The sequence below is a fragment of the Cygnus olor genome, chromosome 7 (assembly GCF_009769625.2).
Source record: "Cygnus olor isolate bCygOlo1 chromosome 7, bCygOlo1.pri.v2, whole genome shotgun sequence".
NCBI classification, from domain to species: domain Eukaryota; kingdom Metazoa; phylum Chordata; class Aves; order Anseriformes; family Anatidae; genus Cygnus; species Cygnus olor.
The window spans coordinates 37225086-37231085 of NC_049175.1; the positions used below are offsets into that span (position 1 = coordinate 37225086).

General features: G+C 43.1%; 1 long non-coding RNA gene across 1 annotated transcript; it reads right to left on the reverse strand.

Moving 5' to 3' along the window:
- Window positions 1–238: 238 nt before the first annotated feature.
- Window positions 239–5407, reverse strand: LOC121073500. Its single transcript, XR_005821751.1, has 4 exons — window positions 5287–5407; window positions 2517–2614; window positions 1375–1472; window positions 239–698 (listed from the first exon to the last, which is right to left on the reverse strand). It is a non-coding gene; the product is annotated as an uncharacterized LOC121073500 (long non-coding RNA).
- Between the last annotated feature and the right edge of the window lie 593 nt (window positions 5408–6000).

Here is a 6000-nt window from a genome sequence, read left to right on the forward strand (position 1 = left end):
CTTTTATTGTTATTTTTGTGTTTTTTTTTATAGAATATTTTAAGGATACTGGCATACCATGCCAAGGTGTACCAGCTGATTAATTCTCATAACAGTTCTGTAAAGCAAAGGGGTGAGAATGTAGCTTACTATGTAGCTACTACCTTGAATGATTTCCTCTCTTAATGATTTCCTCTCTCTTAGGGGACTGATTTAAGCTAAAAAGATACTCACACACAGATACACAGCCACACATATGGATAAAACATTCAATCAAAGTTTCTTTATTAATCAGTGCTTTATGTCAAAAACTAGCTAAGACATTGTGGAACAAAACTGCAAAGGTTTGCAGAATGGAAAGGTCTGCTGTGTTTTATGAGTAATTACATTGTTAGGGAAAAAATGTCTCAAAGCAAAGGTGAAAGTGTCTTAAAGAATAAAAGTATGACCAGTTTGAAAAACAAACAAAAGGAAACCAAGTGATGTTATATTTCAGATTGCACACGGACCCTGCCCCCTGCAGCTCGCGCACCCATCCGGATGGGGAAGAGACGAGGCTGAGCACGGGCGCAGCGCAGGAGGGGTGAGCTGGCCATGGTGTGCTCCTCGTCCGCAGCCCTGGAGGGAGCCGAGGAGGGCTCCCGGGACAGCCAGCATGGGGTCCCGGCATCAGCGCTTCAGGGAGGGACCCTCTGCTGCAGTCACACATGCGTAAGCTCCTGTCAGCAGCAGAAACAGTCTTACAAACCACACACATAATTTTCACTGTGTTTTAACAGAAAAAAAATCTAGACTATCTAATCCTCATCTGGGGTTTCTTTAGCTATAACAAACATTGTCTTTTCTCTTCTCTCTCTCTCGTTAATCCATTTTTTTTGGATGACTGACAAATTCGGACTTTCATAGCTGATATCTTCTTTGACAAAGCATCACAAATGCCCAGCGTCAAGATATAGCAATTAACTTTATCAGCTGTCAAAACCAAACCATCCCATCTGCTTGTATTAGCATGTTCTCTCTGTTCCTCAGCATACCTGTAGGAAACCAGCAGCATGTCCCAGTGTCTGAGCCTCCCCTGCCAGTTCTGGCAGACGTTATCAGGCCTCAGAGAGGACTTTTGGGAAAGTTAACAAATAGGGTGGCTCCACGCAGCAGGAGAGAGCAAGGAAGGGTCACACCAAATTGCTGCTGCAGGAACTTAGGGTGGACTAGAGGATAACCAGAGAAAAAATGGAAGCACAGCATTATCTCTAGCAACCATTTGCAGCATGGGCTGACTCATTAAGTGGTATGATTAAAGACAGCCACCTACATAGTTAATTACTGTCAGCAATTAAACCTGGAGGAACATTGTAATAGACACCCAAAGAAAACTGAGCTGAGAAATAGCCTCACCTGGGCAGTATTTCTTCTCTTGCCTTGTCAGATACCACTGCATCATCCCCCGTGACCTTTGGAAGTCTGCATTCCTTTTCTAGGATATTTTCATCCTCCTGTGTAGCAAAATTGCAGGTTATAAACCCAGGGAGGCAATATTTCCTCTGTCCTATCTACACTGACCTACCTGAAGTCAAAGGGCCACCTGCCCATGTCTCTGGGTGGTGGGAGGGATGGGACCCATCACCCACCCTGCTGGGCAGCCCCAAACCTTGAATGCCAGGCAGGGGACCGTGATCACCCAGACCCTATCCCACAGGAGAGAGAAACCAGGCGGCCACAAAAAAATCTTTGTGCAGATGGTGACAAGACAGATCATCACATAGCTGTAAGATGAAATGCATCAACCACACAGCTTAAAAGTATTTGAGTTTACTCATGTATGTGAGAACAACAAATGTGCTCTTGCTTGCTCAGGAGTAAGGAGGGAAACAAAATACTTCTAATATTTTCAGTATTCATTTTAATATTATCTGTTGCCCATAACAGGTTGTAAAACACAAAGAGAGCTCAGTTGGGCTTAAATGAACTGGTTTATGAATCTGCATTTTAGAGTACAGCTTATGAAAAAATAAAATTACAGCAGTGATCTTTTTCTGATTAGAAACTAGAATTTCATCATAATCAATGGTTGACCAATGTTCTCAGCTGACTCATCTCTAGAAATGCCTCAGATGGTATTTTCTAGAGTCGTTTCACCATCCTCGAGGTTCCCTTGAGAAAGGCAGAGCAAAGGCAGCTTGCGAGGCAGCTCTGGCTCAGGAGGAAGAGCTCCAGCTTACGTCCCCACCCTAAATCAGCACCCAGCTCATCTTCTTGTAATGTCATCTTGTAACGATTCTCCCACCAACACCCCCATGCCAGACCCCTCATGCCACCTGGAAATAACATATTCAATTAACAGGGAGTATTTGCAGTAGCTTGCCAAATCTAAACATTTCCATAAAAATCAGCAGCACGTATATATTTTAACACATCAGAATAAGGTAAAAGAGAACCCCCTTTGTCTGGTGAAGCGCAGGCACATCACCTTGCAGAGGTCACTGCTCTCGCTGCTCCCTGCCGAGCACCATTCAGCACAGGGGGTGGTGGCTGCTCACCATCCATCCAGCACAGGTATTAAGTGCTTCTCCACGCAGCTGGTGACGCAGGGGCAAAGAATTGCTTTTCAGTATTTGCAGAAGAAAATTGTGGTCACCTAGGATACAAAAAATGCCTTTATATTGTTACTCTGGAATTTATAGTACTTCTGGCACTGTATGTTGACATCTACTAATGGCTCTTGACAGCATAGGAAAATAGTTTGAATTTTTTTTCCAGAACTCCTAATATACACAAATTCCTACCTATTTGCTACCACCAAGTCCAAAGGGTTCAAGTATTCTGGTCATAACTCATTACTGAAACTTTCCATACTGAAGCCCAGATGCAAACTCTTTATGGCTTAAATAGGCTTAAATCATTGATTTCAGTGGAGCTTGCTAGGCTTAGCTTCTCAAAAATATTTTGTTAAGCACAGGAGGTTCCAGCTGAATATGAGGGGGCACTTCTTTACTGGGAGGGTGACAGAGCACCGGGACGGGCTGCCCAGAGAGGTTGTGCAGTCTTCTTCTTTGGAGATATTCAAACCCCGCCTGGGTGCCATCCTGTGCAATGTGCTCCAGGTGATCCTGCTCGGCAGGGGAGTTGGACCAGATGACCTTTGGAGGTCCCTTCCAACCTTGGCTATTCTGTGATATGGCAATGCAGAACACGTGGAACCTGTAAAACAGACATTAAAACCAAAGCACAACGTGATTTGTGTAAGCTTGCTGTAGGACTGTGAGTTGGAGTCCCCATGCTCGGTTACCCGCGGCAGCGTGGTGTCAGAGCTCCTAGGATCCTCTTAGAAATGCTCAGCTTGATTTGTCCTTTGTGATTATGATATGGGAACCACACTAAACACAAATCCATCTGCTCTGCTTTTCGAATCTGTGTCAGAATAAGAACTTCTTTGCCCCATGTCAGCATACCTGGGCTAGAGGTATAGCAGGAGGCACCACAGGGGGGATTTCAGTTGGTGATGGTTTTAATCTGAGAATATGGCCAAACTCTTACTTGGTCCTGTTCTTTGGCCTGCTACAGAGATGCTGAAAGCAGACGGCTGCAAATGCTATGCCTCCCAAGAATAAAAAATTTTACTACTAGAAATCTTTAATTTCCCAATAGAAAATAAAGGATGTAAATGGGATTTTATATGAAGGAATCTTAATAAGTTTATTAAGAATTATTATTTTATATGCATGTTCTGATCCCATCTTATGATCCCTGAACTACTCTTACAGTCACATTCACCAGGATAGACCCTGTTGCTCATGCAGAAGTCCACTGAGACCCCAAAAGACCAATTGGATGGAGCTGAGCACATGCAGCCTCTATATTTGCTTTTGAACATGACTCCTCTGTTTTGTGGAGGAGCTTTTTTTAAAAAAATCTGTATGTTTTTACTCCTAATTCTGAATTAATAAAAACAAGCATGTTTCACCATGAAACAAAAATGAAAAATTCAAAAGAGGACAAAAAAGTGTCAAAAGTTGCAAAATGGTGAATTCCAAATACACATAGGGAATAATCCCTCCTTACAGTGACAGAAATAAATACTGGAGGAGGTTACCCAGAAGGGTTGGGCAAACTCAGCATTTTTGGAGATTTTCAAAGGCCAATTGGACAGGGTCCTGAAAAACACGATATGTCCTTGAAGTCAGCCCTCTGAGCAGAGGATTACACTAGATGGTCTGCAACTTCAGAGGCTGTCTGAGGCAGGCTGGGCTGCCAGAGCCAAAATATGACAGGCAGGTTCTCTTCAGAGCTCTGACTTATTTTAGGGGGAATCTGGCCAAAATCTAAGAGCCTACCCCCCAAAATGCTTTGTTTTTGTCAAACTGTAAGGATTTGATAAAAAGCAGCTCCAGCAGCTTGCTTTCTCTCTCTTTTTTTCCCCCCCTCTTATCCATTAGAATTACATTTTATTAGTGTGGTGGTTAAATGAGTTTTCAGGTTATTTAGGGACTTGGATATGGGAGTAAAAAATGTATTTTACTTGTTTAGAGATTGCAGAAGACAGACTTATAGGAAGAGGTGATATATTGCTGTGTTGCCAAGAAGTCCCACAGAGGAAGCATTTGCAGATTCTGGAGCCCTAAATCCCCCATCACGTCTATTGCTTTGGAAACGTGACTCAGCCCAGCACACTGTCCTTGCTATTTAAAAGCCACAGCTGAAGCCTTGGCTTTTAAAATAGGAAAAAGTGATATTAAACAATTACTTATCCAGATTCTCATTGTGTTATATCTAGACTTAACACAGCAGTTATCACTGTGTTGGGAGATATTGGGTGTTATTTGACACTTGTTTAGTTTCTAGGAGTTTTTATCGAAGTGTTTATTCCCAGTATATTTTGAGCAGGATCACTTGCTCTGGCACATACTCTTGGCTCCTCCAGGAAGCTGTTTTCTTAACTCTTTCTAGAAATCGATTTTTGTACTTAGAGACATTGAGATATAAAACATTTTATATTGGTATCTTGCCATTATCTTTTATATTAAATAGAAAAAAGAACTTTAAGAGAAAAAAGATATTGGTCCAGAAAAGTAATATTAATTTTCTTTCATAATTTTTTTCATCTGCATTTCATGACCTACTTTCTAATCCTTTTTATAAGTACAGAGATATACCATAACATGCCTTTATCTTTAAAAAAGACAATTTTTGTGTCAACACCGAGAGATTTCAGAGTCAAGCAAGAAACCCACCAAAACCAAAGTCCAAACCAACGTCTTCAAAAACCAAATCTCTTAAGCATGTACTAGCTTATATTTAGAGACAACTTACGCAGTGAAGTTAGAAGTTGTGCTAGAGGCCTCACAGCTTGGATTCCATGGCATTACTGTACTTCCCAAAGGCAAAAAGCGACAGAAGAACGTGCACCGATTGCCTCAGAGGACATCCTGCAGGAAGAACGTGGATTTTGATGCACCATTCAGCTGCTCCAAGTGACAGCAACCCTCTTTCCTGCAGCTTACAGTACACCTGTAGACATACCCACAGCTTCCTACTGCAATACTACTTTCAGAAAAGTTCCAGCTTCTAAGAGGAAGGGGCTATGGACAACCGAGAAGAGCACTGCAGCCTTAGAGCCTCCTGCAATGCCTGCGTGGCTCTGCCTGGAGCACAGCGCCCCTGGGGCCCTCCAGCAGCACCGTACCAGTACAGGGGGACGGGGCACGGCCGTGATGTGCTGGTGTTCCCTGGGACCTGCCAGCACAGGGCAGACTTGTCCATGCTCTGCCCAGTGGTAATGGGTGTCAAAACAACCCGGACATATAGCTATATGCATGCAGTAATGAAGACACAACCCAGTGTAAGAAATTGTAGCTCCTGGACTAATTAACCCAATTGTGAGGAGCAAATTTCTCGGGGGAAAAAGAGTGAAGTCCCCGAGTCATGGTTTGGCTGTCCCATGAGGTTTCCCATTGCCCAGCCCAGGAAACCTCTCCTCCAGCAAGAGGATGGCAATCCATAAATCACACGCACAACTCCTGATTG